At 28.8% G+C, this 14,004-nt stretch overlaps 2 long non-coding RNA genes across 5 annotated transcripts; one reads left to right on the forward strand and one right to left on the reverse strand.

The window, feature by feature from the left end:
- Positions 1-161: 161 nt before the first annotated feature.
- On the reverse strand, positions 162-6,502 carry LOC128393555 (uncharacterized). Of its 4 annotated transcripts, none has more exons than XR_008326205.1 (5): positions 6,060-6,502; positions 5,778-5,975; positions 4,783-5,359; positions 4,445-4,669; positions 162-176 (listed from the first exon to the last, which is right to left on the reverse strand). It is a non-coding gene; the product is annotated as an uncharacterized LOC128393555 (long non-coding RNA). The 4 variants fall into 4 exon arrangements; XR_008326204.1 differs by lacking the exon at positions 162-176 and adding an exon at positions 4,146-4,209; XR_008326203.1 differs by lacking the exon at positions 162-176 and having other exon boundaries at positions 4,146-4,707; positions 6,060-6,499.
- A 112-nt stretch (positions 6,503-6,614) lies between these two features.
- On the forward strand, positions 6,615-13,587 carry LOC128393559 (uncharacterized). The gene is made up of 5 exons (XR_008326222.1): positions 6,615-6,966; positions 7,079-7,284; positions 7,680-12,390; positions 12,566-12,630; positions 12,721-13,587. It is a non-coding gene; the product is annotated as an uncharacterized LOC128393559 (long non-coding RNA).
- The last annotated feature ends 417 nt before the right edge of the window (positions 13,588-14,004 follow it).

The raw sequence follows: 14,004 nt of genomic DNA on the forward strand, positions 1-14,004 counted from the left end.
GGGAATTTAAATTATCTGAGAAATTTTTCCAATTAAATATCAACAGAGTTTTTTTTCCATTCTTTTCACAGGTAAACTCAGATTTCTCATCCAGTGTTCTGTTCATTGTCATCATTGTCTTCGTCATGTAATCTTATCATGAAACAGAATTGATGTTATCAAATTTCATGATATCACTGAAAAGAGATGAAGAAATAAATTTGAAATTCTCAGTTAAAATTGATAGACAATCAAACAAAAGGTAAATCATTAAGTCCACATGTTCAACTCTCATATTGTTCAATTTGTGTTCACAATTTATTCTTGGGTGTGACATTATTATTTGATAGAAACCAAGACAATCAAAGGTGTGTTCATCATCATTCTCATCATGATGATGGATAAAAAAAAATATCTCTCAATTTAATCTCGTTGTTTAAAGTCAATGTTATTAAATTACTTTCATTATCCATGTTCAGTATGTGTGTCTACATGTTACCATGTCATTTTCATGGGTAAATCAAAATTTTTGATTGTCTTCCGTTTAGATGATGAGATTCATGATCCACCCACTCATCTAGACCCAACCTTATCATGATGATGATGAGCAAATAGATTGAGGGAATCCACAAATTCTTGAGTTAATTCAATTTTAATTAAAATCAGTTATCAGCTGAGATTACATGTTATCCGTGATCAAATTTACTCTACTCTAAATTTACCTTTTTCTAATATCATATATATAACTTTGTATTCTACTTTGATTATCAATTAATTTTAGATGATAGTTAGTTAATTAACTAACAAATATCTACACTTATTGCATTTAATTAAACATTTTGTTTAACCGTTAATTATGAGAGAGAATTGAAAATATCCTCAAGGTAAATTGATGAGTTAGAAAACATAATCTCTGATAAGTTGATGATTCTGATGATATATTAAAACTTCAATTAGTTGATTGTGACTTATTATCCGATTGATTATATTCACTCAATCAAAGTCAAGGATATACACATACATTGGATAGCAAGATAAACTTGAAAATAGAAATCATCTTAATCACAATCAACAATCAAGTTCATCGGTCTTAAAGATGAAATAAAAACAAAAGTAAAAGGGAAAAAAATTGATATCATTAAACAATCAGATAAATGATTGATTTAATTGTAGACCTTTTCTATCCTCTTAATCATTTCCCTTTTTTTAAATCAATCATTAATCATGAGAATAACAATCAAAAGTATTAAATAAGTTCTACAACTTAATCCTTATCGTAGTAATTAGTTGATTGTTAACAGAGAGAAAACAAGTTAGTAGTGTTTTCCTGCGGAGATTAAGGATTAAAATCTAATAGATTTAATTTCATTTTCGTTTTTAATTATTTTTTTTCTTCTCTTATTTAGATCACATTTTCTAAGATTTTGTTATTCACACAGAATTTTAATCAACGAAGTTAATTTGATTGATCAAAACTAGAAAATATTTTCTCAATATTCACAAATGATACACGAAAATAAATGTAATCCTCATCATGATAATGATGTTCAATATTAATTTTCTGGGTTTAAAATCAACATCTTTATTTAAAGAGGATAAATGAACGTGAGTGATTTATAATTAGATGATTAAATTGCATATGAAGGTGAATAAAATAACAACATTGACTAGAATTAAATTGAATCAACAAAAATTGGATTTGTTTCATTCATAAAATTGAGAGTCTAAAAGAAGGAGCAACTTTTCATCATAATACAAATGCAACGACAAAAACAAGGACAGAGATAGACAATTATACAGCATGGATTATGAGATTAAGATTAAACCAAAGGAGGGGATAATGAGATGGTGGTGGTGGTGGTGGTGGAGTTGAAGGATGTGGAGGAGGTGGTAAATGATGATAATATTAATATAATGTTGGCAATAAAATTAGGAAATGAAGTGAGCAAAATAATCTGCAAATAGTTTCAGTTGCAGGTTTGAAAGTGAAAAAAGTTTTACTCTTCCTCATCTTCCTCATCATCATCATCATCAACACCCATTAAACACAATCTAATACATTATTCTTGATTTATCTTGTTCTCTCTCTCTCTCATCCTTTCATTTCTCATTCAATCCTGGAATCGTCAATATATCAACTAATTTTGGCAACAATGTACCAATCATGTCAGTTGCAGAGATACACCAAACTTTTAACTCTTCCCATTGAACAATTTTTCAAAACATCAAAGTGTTTGTTATATTGTTGGTGTTATTAATTTCATTATCATCCTCATCACCATCAAGCCAACTATAAGGATGGGAAGATATGAAGGAGGAGAGGACTGTCATTTGTCAATTGGAGCTTATTGTAAATTCAATTTATAAAATTATTTTATAATTGAAAGGTTTCCTCAGTATCATCTACATCCACTCTCCATGTATATAAATATCAGAAAAAAACGTATCATTATGATTGGAGTAATTTATTATGCTAATCATGGTGATTATCATTAATATGGTGATGCTTTTAATACAATTAATCCTTTAAAACCATTCAATGGTGTGTATGGATACATTATTAGCTGTTAAACTTTAATCACTTTTTGTTTGCGATAACCGATTCACTATAATATCATTACATTTATTATCGTAATGGTTTTTTATTGGTGATAAGCAAAGAGGTGGAAAGCAAAACGATTATTATTAAAGCTCATGGACCCGTTACCCTCTAATAATAACACCTAACTCATATATACAGAAGATCCTGTTGATTGTGATATTAAAAAACCCAAAGACACACACACACACACTCACATAATTCAATGAAGCAACGGTATCAATTTTACCAATCATGTCGATGGAGGGATAAAAAAAGGAAAGGGAAATATAAGAGGAACCATTAAATTATACAATCAATTGTGGATCAAGCATCAACATCCATTGATAAAATACACGGTAAGGAACAAGGAAACATAACCAACATCAGTAAACATTGATGATGATGATGATGGTTATCATCTCTCTCTCTCTCTCTCTCATCATCTTCACCCAGAAATCATTCAGCATAATAACTTGATGAATTAGCTGGAGAAGCAGAAAAATTGGATAACAACAGTTTCTGAATAACCTTGAAAGGATTTTTATGCTTGGATTACATTAAGAAGGAGGAAGATGAGCAAGAGAACATATGAAATTCGAAGGGAGAAATTTCGAAGAAAAAAGTTCTAAAGAGAGAGAGAGAGAGAAAGAAGATGAAAAAGTGAACTGGAAAACCTCATCATCTTCTCTATCATTTTAGTAAAGACCCTTGAAAGATGATCTAATCTAATCCAATTGTAAATGGCTCTCTCATCATCTTCCATTGGTACACAAATCAACCTTTTCCATTGATGGAAAATAATTGAAATTAATCCAATTGACTAGAATCAATTTTTTTCTCCAATTTTTATCATCTAATTAGATAATTATTGATAGATTATAATCAACAATAAATAACAGTAAATTTCAATAGTAGATTGACCTTGAAAATCAACTCGTTTAATTTTCTACTCACACTCAATTTAACTCATTTTTTACACTCTCTCATAAATGATACTAATCATTAACGTTAATCAAGATAATCTTTAGGCCAATTTGTTAATTGAATTTCAGGGAAGACATTAATCTAATATGATTAGACTTTTTTTTCCTTCTTTCGCTTATACACTTAACCACAATCTCTTAATTATTTCAATTTAATTTCCCTTGCAACTTGTGTGTTGCTGATCTTTTGATTGTCTCAAAGTAATTAAAGAAATATATTTAATTAAAATGACCAACTATTGATAATTTATGTTACCTTTTTATCATTTCAAGTATTTTTTTATGTACCTATTTGTTAATTGTTGTAAGTAATGCAATTGAATTAATGGAAATTGCAGTTTAACTCTTGATTTATTATCAATCAAGAGTTTTCAAAGGTTAATGGTGATAATCAAGAACAAATTTCATTAAAAATAATAACATTTCACTTGTTAATCATTCACTGATTAGTTGATTAAATCCAGAAAATATCTTCGATCCGATCGATTATGTCTCCATGTTGATGGTCAAGATGATGTTGGTGTTATCATGTTATTTAATCACTTGTTAATGTAATCAAATTAACACCATTATTGTTGTTCTCAATGATTAAGAAAATCTAATTTACTGATCAAGTTATTGTTGTTTTTTAATCCATTGGTAAGGTTAATCTGTTTGTTTTTCATTCTGAAAAACATGATAACGGACATGGAAAAGATGATTATTTCAACACAATTTACTAACTGTTGATTGTTAGGATGGAAACGGAAATTGAGGGATAAGGATAAATTGACAATCTGAATCAAGTCAAAACAATAACATGAAATGATTTTCCAGTTTCACTAAATGACTGTGATGATGATGACATTTGACATGATGATGATATTTAGTGTACATGATCTTGAATAATATGATGACGAACCTGAAATTGGAATCGTGATCATCTCTACATGTAATAATATTTTTCTTTCCATGATAATTTCAACTGTTTATCGGGATGGAAAAAGATGATGACAAAAATTCGTGTTCTTTTCAGGCGACAATCAGATTGATCAACTGCATCCGAAAGATCCACAGGAAGTTGAGCTCATTTCCGGCTTTTACTTTTCTCTCTCTCTCCATTTTCTTATCGACACTTGATAATATTCTGTTGAATATAAAGAAAAATCAAAAAGAATCATTTTCCTTCAACATATATTGTGATATTTACTCGCCTAAAGCAAGTCTCACCATTGAGGCTTCTGGTTACTCTTTATTTACCTTTAATGGCTGACAAAATGATGATGAGTATTATTATTACATGTATCATGGTTATTATTATCACTTTGAATTCTGCTGATGAACAATAATGTAACTGTAATAATAATAATAATCAAATCTTTTCTGTCCATTTCAATCTCTTTATTTTTTTCTCATTTCCTCTATTTCCTTGGTCATCGCTTCAATCGTAATCGCCTCTGATTTCATGTTGATTGTTGTTGTTGTTGTTTTATGTTGTTGGTCAATTTTGTTGATTATCTTTTAAAGTCCAGGGTAGTGATGGGTGAGAGTTAATAATCATCAAATATTAAAAACCATTTGCAAGAGTAGAGAGAAGGTAATAATAAAATAGTTTTATTATTATGCCTTTAACTTTGATTAGAAATGCTGAAAATTGTTATGTATTGTTGGCAGTTTGTTGCCTTCATGGTGCAGCAGGATAAATGTTGAATGTTGTATATCCAATGGTCATCAAAATTAAATGTTGATCATCAAGAGATGTGGATCGGTGTTCATGTTTGTGAATGTTTATGTATTCGTGAGTGTGTTGAAGGTACATAAAGAATGGAAGATGAAACTGAAGATAGGAATGAGAGGGAAAGAGATATATGAGTAAGTGAATAAACAAGAAGATGATTATAATGAATACGAAAAAGTAGAAAGAAAATAATGATTATGATGATGGAGGAGGAAGAGAAATTTAGAAGAATATAATATTAATCAGAACTTATGGTTGTCCATTTTTGAGAGAGACAAACAAAAAGGGAAAGTGACCACTGAAGATGATTGCAATAGATAGATAAAGATATCGAAATAGTAATAAACAATAAACAGTAACAATGGCGACGGTTATTTAGATGCAGATAAAATATTCTGTTATTGACCAACGCGTGTTCAGGCCTCAAATTCAATTGTTGTGACAATTGATAAGCTCACCCATTTATTATTAATTGTATTGTTTAAATATTTGTATCAATATATATACAAGTACAAACCTTTTTTTCTTACTCTGGTCTCCATGTAATCAATATAACTTGAGGTTTTCCATTAAGCAAAAATTGATTTCTTTTCATCCCAAGTAACTGTAAATGACCAATGGTAGTGATGGTGGTGGTGATTGTGGTTGTGGTGGTCAGTCAAGTTCACCGCCATGAATCATCAGATTAAAAAGCCATAGAAAAGGGAAACAGTTTCTATTGGTTAATGAGAGAGAAAAAAAATGTGAAAATGAGACCAGTAATCAGATATAAATATAAAAAGATACACAAATATCATACATAATAAGATAATAGATTATAAGTTGTTAGGCCTAACGAGTAGGCGGAAGAGGAGGAAAAGGCGATGAAGGAAAAAGAGTTGAAGGTCAAATACTATGTGTCTATGGTTATGGAAGATTTTTGTTGATACTGGATGATGATGGAAAAGATAATCAATTGATGGTGATAAACAATTGGAGAGATGGAACAATTTAACTTGGAGAAAGATGAACATTGTTTTGAGGTCCATTAAAGATGATGAGAGGCTGGAGTCAAACAGAGAGATGATGATGATGATGATGACAACCCGATGACTGATTGATTGTAATCATAATTTGCCCTCTTCTCATGTAGCCAACTAAATACACAGAATTTTATATGTAACATTTGAAGAAGAGGGAAAAGATTTCATGTTGAGCAATCAGGAGATAATCTAATCTCTCCATTTGATGGAACAATTAAAAATGAGAGAAAATCTTTCAAGTTAATTTAAATACAATCGAAGAAGAAAAGAAAATTAAATTTACTCTTTTTTTAGAATAGAAAAAATTAATTTTCTAATCTCCCGCCCACTTTTGATCGACACAAAGGATCAGCTGATTGATGGAAAATGGAACAAAATTTTTTTTTAATTATTCGCAATTGTTTTACTCTTTTTGTGGTTTATTGTTTAATTTTGTTTTTATTCTAATTAATGATTATCGGTTTGATTGGATTCGTGTGGATTCAGATTTTGAGATCAACTTGTTTCTCTCCTTTGGTTTAACTCGTTTCGTATTCTGATGAGTTGAAATTTAAATTTTCTATAGGAAATGAATTTATTATTAGGTTTATGATTGGTGATTATCTCATAAATCTAATTCATGAGATCAATTGACTTTCTAAATCTGACATTCACTTGATTCTTTTTTATCTCTTCTATCACTCGGTGAGTTTGTGTGTGTGTGTGTAAATCAATGGAGGAAAATCACATGCAGAGTTACCTTTCAACATTCTCACAAGAATATTTTTTTTTTTGCTTCTTCTGTTCCGATATTTAGATGAACCACTTGGAACCCTGGGCCCTGGAGAAGAGATAGGAAACTGTGTTCTTCCAGTTGCTTCAAAGTTAATTTTTCGGTGTAACTCGTTGTGATGGAGATGGAACTTGTTTAACCAATTTCATTCATTTACTACTCACTGTTTGTTGTTATTTTCTCTCTGTGTATTTGTTTGTGTGTATGTTGTCAACAATTTCTGATCTGAGGTAATTACACAAGTGAAATAAGTAAGAGGATAAGAAGCTAATCATCATCAACAGTTGACTTTCATCATTTGAAGTAATCAAACGGTAGAAAAAAAAGCAAATCAAGATTATTATGATTAAGATTACCCGCTGTTAATAGATTCTTAACTTAAAGAGGAGAACAAAATTTTTAAGATTTCGCTTGATAATATAAGTTAATGGTTGCAATCAGTGGAATCATTCAATCTTCTATTATATATCTGGTTTGCTTTCTTCTTCTAATTGTATAAATTGAACATTTAAATTGTTCACTTTGACCTCACAATTTGATGATTTATTTATTTCTATTAAGTTATATTAGCCTCGTAAATTGAATTCAAATTAATCAAGTTTACCTTTTTTTTTCCTTCTTTCAGATTTTTCCCTCATCTCGATTTTTTTTTATGATTTTCTACCTTTTCTAATTAGGGTTAAGCCTAATCACCATCGTAACTAACAAGTGGAAATTGGAAATTTAAAGATATTAATACAATCCAATCCAAATGATTAAGCCGATTTCTATTGCTCCTGAATTTTACAATTTGGTTATTTATTGTTTATAACAAGATTATCATTTCATCATTTAATTTATGATTTCATATTAATAATCATAAATGTATGCTGATTATTATGAATTGGACAATTATCTACCTTATTATTGTTTTGGATCAACAAAAACACCAAATTATCAAGAGAGAGAGAGAGATACAATCAATCTAATGAGAAAGATGATAATTAATGTTTCTACATTTTCCAGTGATGATCACCTAGGTAATTATCGTACAGTTATTATGCAAATGTAACAAAATTAATACTTTAAATTGATTGCTATTAGTCATCATTATTAATTGATTTAGAGATTAACCATAATATCCATCCGATGAAAAAAAATTAATCTAATTGCTGATTCACTAATCCTGATCAAGGTAGATAATTAATTTTACAAAGACAATGACCAACACTTTGTACCTTTCATGGTCAATTATTTGATTGTTTTGGTTACAATATCATAAATTGGTTGTATCATAATAATCAGTTAATGACTATAAGATATTTAGTTTCCTTTTATAATTAAAGTGTTCCTACCTTAATGATGATCATGAGTTGACTTCTTGAATATCAATGATTAGCCCAAAATGATTATCATGATGATTACCAGATTATGTTAATTGTTGTTAAGGTCTAAAAGTTTTTTTTCAATCATTTTCAACCCAACAATTATCAACTAATCAATGTCAATGTATTAAAAAGCATTAACATGTAATTAACGAGCCTAATTACATGTTAATGTAACACCAATAACAATATATTTTTGCTTCATCATAATCAAAATCAAATGATAAATTGTTAACCCATAAAGAAAGATGAAAATTAATCTATTGATTATCTAGAAATTAACTTGATTAGCCCAATTGATCAACAATTACCACACCTTTTTTATTTGTAATTTAATGAACAGTAAATAAGTTGTTAACTAACAGATCAACAATCAAGACCTTTAATCATGTTAATCACCATCATCTTCATACATTTAATAACGAGGATAAGACAACTTTAATCATATACTAATCATGATAATTTATAAGTAAAAAAAAATAATTAGGTGTAAATAATCAACAACAAATCAAATTGGTTAATTAAAACAAATCCCAATTACTGTTTAATTTTCATCACAATTAAATGATTGATTGTTGACTCTTGATTAGCGTAATCAAATTTGATTTTCATCCTTGATCCAATTTCATTTGAATATTTCGTTGATTATTATGTCTATTAATCTAATTGTCATGTTGATTATTGGTATTAATTATAATAATAAGATGTTCACCTTGATGGAAATGATTTTGATTGATTAAATCATTTCATTTCCATTGAATTACTCAGCCTTTTAATCAACAGATTTATCCTCAGAGATTTTTGATCAATTTTCCTTTAAGCAATTTAATCATCATCAAACTAATCATCAACTATCAAAGTTTATAAATGTACCAATTTAATTGAGTTAATTAAATTGACACTCAGATGACAATTATGATAAATGATCCCTTTGAAAAGGTAATCAAAGTGTTGCTCCGTTAATTGTTATAATTTACTTTGGTGTATGTCGATTGTGATACAATTTACCTTCTTAATTTTTTTTCTACTTCCATTATTATCTATCATTATTATCAAATTAACAATTAAAAACAAATGTAATTTGCTCTTAATTATTCAAATTGTTGATAATAATTAAGGATCAACTCATTTAATTGAGTAATCATCTACAAAGTTAATTGTAATAATGATGATTACATATCTCATGAGACCTTCAAAATATTCACAATTTATGATAATAACTTTATCATTTACACAACAATTAACCTGCAATAATTAGTAGATGATGTCTATAGGTGATTTAACAAGTCTACCGATTGTATTTCATCATTTAATTGTGAAACTGATGATCCAATTTGAATTCACCAATCAATTTATGAACAATTTATTTGATTGAAACCTGGAAAAAACGAAATAAATTAGCATTAAATTTTGGATAATCAATTTAAATTATGATTGGAATCAAAGTGATCGCTATCAAAGGCCAAAGAGATCAACTTAATCCTTGGATCTTTTTTATCCTTTTTATTTTCAGATAAAAATGAAGATGATGAGGATAAATTGACCTAATTTAATTAGATTGGTGAAGAAATAAAAACAAAAAGATATATAAATGAGATTGATTAATTTATCTTTTCAGCAGAAACTTATTTTCCTCCTCAGTTAATGCGATGAAGAGAAAGAGAAATCTGTAAATCTGAGTTAATTCAATTGGTTTCATTCATGTTGACACTTTGAGATCCTGATTGAGTTACGTTGATGATAAATCACAAGAATCATGATGATGATTAAAGATGAATGGAGAAGCCACAAAATGAAAAGAATGAAAAGTGACCTTCTTTTTTTAACTCATATTGTCCAAAGGATAAAGATGAAGATGAAAGAGGTAAGATTGATGAGAGAGAAAGAGATGATGATGATGATGATGGCGAATGTTGTTATTGTGAAAGTTATTTTCTTTTTCTTTCATCATCGTTTTCTTGTCCGATGGATATGAAGTTTCCAGTTATTCAATAACATTATCATCCTTTTTCATCTTCATCATCAGTCGAGGTTAAATTAAGTGTGAAAGGTAAAAGTTTATCATCTCAGCATCATATTGATTGTTATCATTGTTTTCGTCCTTATGAAGATGAATGAAGATGAAACTAGAGAGAGAGAGAGAGAGAGAGAGAGCTATAATTTGATAAATACTCTTAAAATTTCCGGATTTCCGGGTATAACTTGATTAACAGAATCTCACATAGAGACGATGATGATTAAGAGAAGATGAAAAGACTTTCTTTGTTTTCTTCTTCATCTTCATTTCTCACTCTGTTTCTCTCTCGTTCTCTAACTGAATCTTTAATTTACATCAAAGAGTAGAGGTTTTTACTCTTTGATTTACATTAAATCTTTTCAAACATTTCACTTTCTTCTCATTTCATTTCAATTCCAAACTACACTGATAACAATCATCTTCATGTTATCATCATGATGGTATTTTCTTTTCTTCCCTCTACATTATTAATACACTTTTCCTTTTTCATGGCAACGTGAATTTTATCCGATCCATATAATGGTAAGAATAATATCTCGCTTGACAATATAATCATTTTTCATCATCATTTCATGATCACACTTGAATTATCATCAAATGGAAATGAGAGAAACTGAAACATTTTGATGATAATGATGATGATGATGGTGATAGAGATGAAGATAGTTGAAAATAGTCACCAAATGAAAGAGGGAGAGCAAAGAAACCAAAGATGTAACCAACCTTGCGAAGATGATATTCTTTTGGTATCTTCCAAAAAGCAGCAACAAGCTTCTTACTGTTGTTGATGATGATGAAAAAAGATGAAGATGAGATATTTGTGAAAGAAAAGGTCTAGAGATTGAATACCCTGAGGGCTAAATGGATATTTCAAGTGTCACTAAACTAATGCACCTGAAGAAGAAAATCCCGATGAGAGAGAAAAGGAAATGATTTCTCTTTATTTTTCATCACCAACTCACCTGAAGACATGAGAAGAGAAAATGAGAGAGAGAAACAAATGATTCAACCTGAGATTGATCTTAATTTTCCATCATTCTCATCAAAATCATCTTCATCATTAACTGAATTAAAACACATACACACAAAAGTGATGCTTCATCCAAGGTTAGAATTACTTAATTTAACTTGTAGGCCTAAAAACCGAGAAGAGGAAAAGATTAAGATCAATTAGGAAAACACAAGGAGAGTAAGAGATAATCTTACAAACCAGAATGAATTAATTACCATAAATCAAGCAACTAATAGACAAGAGAAAAAAGCTCAACATTAAATTACGACAATTAAATTAATTAGAAAACAAATGAGAAAAAATCAAACCACAGAAAAGAACTTGCAAAAAGTTGGATTATTATTAAAGTGTATCAATAAGTTCTGAGTTCATGCACCGATTCCATGAGAACTGTTCATGATTTCAGTCGAATTTTTCATTGTAAAAGTCCAAATTTCGAAATTCGATTTCTCGACAACCAAAGTTAATCTATTGTTCATTTTCGCAGCAGCTTAAGACTAAAGATCTATTTTCGTTTTGACTATTTTAAATTTCGAAAAAAAGTTCGAAGCTCAGTTCAGTTTCGAAAAAAATGATAAATTTTCGCTCCTTTGTAGTGTTTATCGACTTGGACTAAGTTCCAAATTTTATAACTAATTAATTGTTTAATCTCAGTAAGACTCTGAATTTTAATTAGTCAGAAAATTGGATAATTATCGGTATTGATTTTCCCCGAATGATTGAACAAAGTGAACTTATTGATACCGTTAATATATTTTCGCTCGTTATTTTTTCGGTGTCAATGGTTACCCTTTGTTTTTGGCTCTTCTCTCAACGTTTATCACTTAATCTTAGATAATCTTTGAGAATTGTCATTTTAAACAATTAATCACTTCACTTAATTAACTTAAAACAACTCGGAACACCAGTTAACATACAGAGAAGATAATTATTCAACGAAAAGGTAAATACTCTCTTTCTCAATGGACTTGTTTCCATCTCTCTTCTCATGTTCTTGTTGACTTTATATTTATTTTCTCTCTTTCTCTTTCTCAAATTTTATATTCTTTTTATTAATATGATTATCTCTCTCTTTCTTTCTTCTTAAATTCATTCATCATCTTCATCATCATTCTCAGAATTAACTATGGAACAGAAAATATATAACACATACAAAAGAATTCACTAGAATATATTTATGCATGTAAGTAATAATTTCTTTCAGTGTCTTTCTCTCTTTGCTTTATCATTATTCATTTTTTTCATTTATTCATTTCTATTCATTTATCTCTAGATTCTCATCATCTTCCACCCAAACAATGCTGTTAATAATGTAATGATGATAATAAACTCTAAGCCTCATGACAAAGAATCGTGAAAATGTTCAGTTTCCCTGGTAACATCCACTGTGACTCTATGACTGAATAATGATGATAATTAAAGACTTTAGTGAATATTATATTTACCATAGACAAGGCTTCTGTCTTCCACATCCTTCTCATCATCATCATCATCTTCATCTTCTTCTCTCTCTCATTCTAATTAAGTTTCATACTAACAAAAATCAGTGAATTCCCTTTCCATGTATCTTTCCTAATTAAGTTATGGATAAAAAACATGAGCCCATGGAATGAATCATTTCAAGTTTATCCCAATCACTGTTAATTTTATTAATAACAATTAACAGACGTTATTATTGGTTGATTTATTTTAATTATTATAGTTTTTTAATTCCTGCTAATTAACCATTAACGGGAAAACAAATCAAAGTTTATCCCAATCAATAATTATCATTCATTTTTATTATCAAACAAAAGCTTTCAACCCAAATGGATTGGTTTTCATGATTTTCAACATGAATCAAGTTAATTAATGTTGAACAATTAAAAGCAATTCAGTTTAATCATAATTCTCAATTGTTCCATTGTAATAATCAAAAATCATCCAGTAATTAACTGTGAATTGTTGCATGATTGCAATTTTAAATTGCATCCATTTAACAAGGATCATTAAAAAATATCACAATTTATATTGATCTTTATACAATTAACGATCAATTTTCATAAATGATTAACATTATGTACTAATAATTAAAATTATTTAATTGCGTGAAAACATTGAGACTTTATAATTACATTTGATGAAATAAATATGATTAAAGTTTGACACTTAAAGAAAAACAATCAAATTAAATTGTTTATTTGACAATTAAAGTTCAATTAATTGAACTTTAATTGTCTTAAAGAATCACAATGAAAATATCCAATCATTTGAACTAATCCATTAACCAGGTTGATCATTACAATCAACTAAGTTTGTGGTTATTGTCATTGTTACTGTTGCATGTCAACCATTAAAATGATAATCATCATCATCATCATCATCATCATCATCATCATCATCATGTCATCAACAGGATTGTCACATTGGTGATGTAAGTGAAATTAGTTGGAAAGATGAAGATGATGAGAAAAAATCTCGAAACAAATATGATGATAAAAAAGACGAAATATTTTATATCATGTTCAAGAGATTTCCGGATGAAATGTTAGGCGGATCTGGATTATATTTCCTGATG

Source organism: Panonychus citri, unplaced genomic scaffold (genome assembly GCF_014898815.1).
Source record: "Panonychus citri isolate SS breed McGregor unplaced genomic scaffold, ASM1489881v1 Contig00138, whole genome shotgun sequence".
Classification (NCBI taxonomy): domain Eukaryota; kingdom Metazoa; phylum Arthropoda; class Arachnida; order Trombidiformes; family Tetranychidae; genus Panonychus; species Panonychus citri.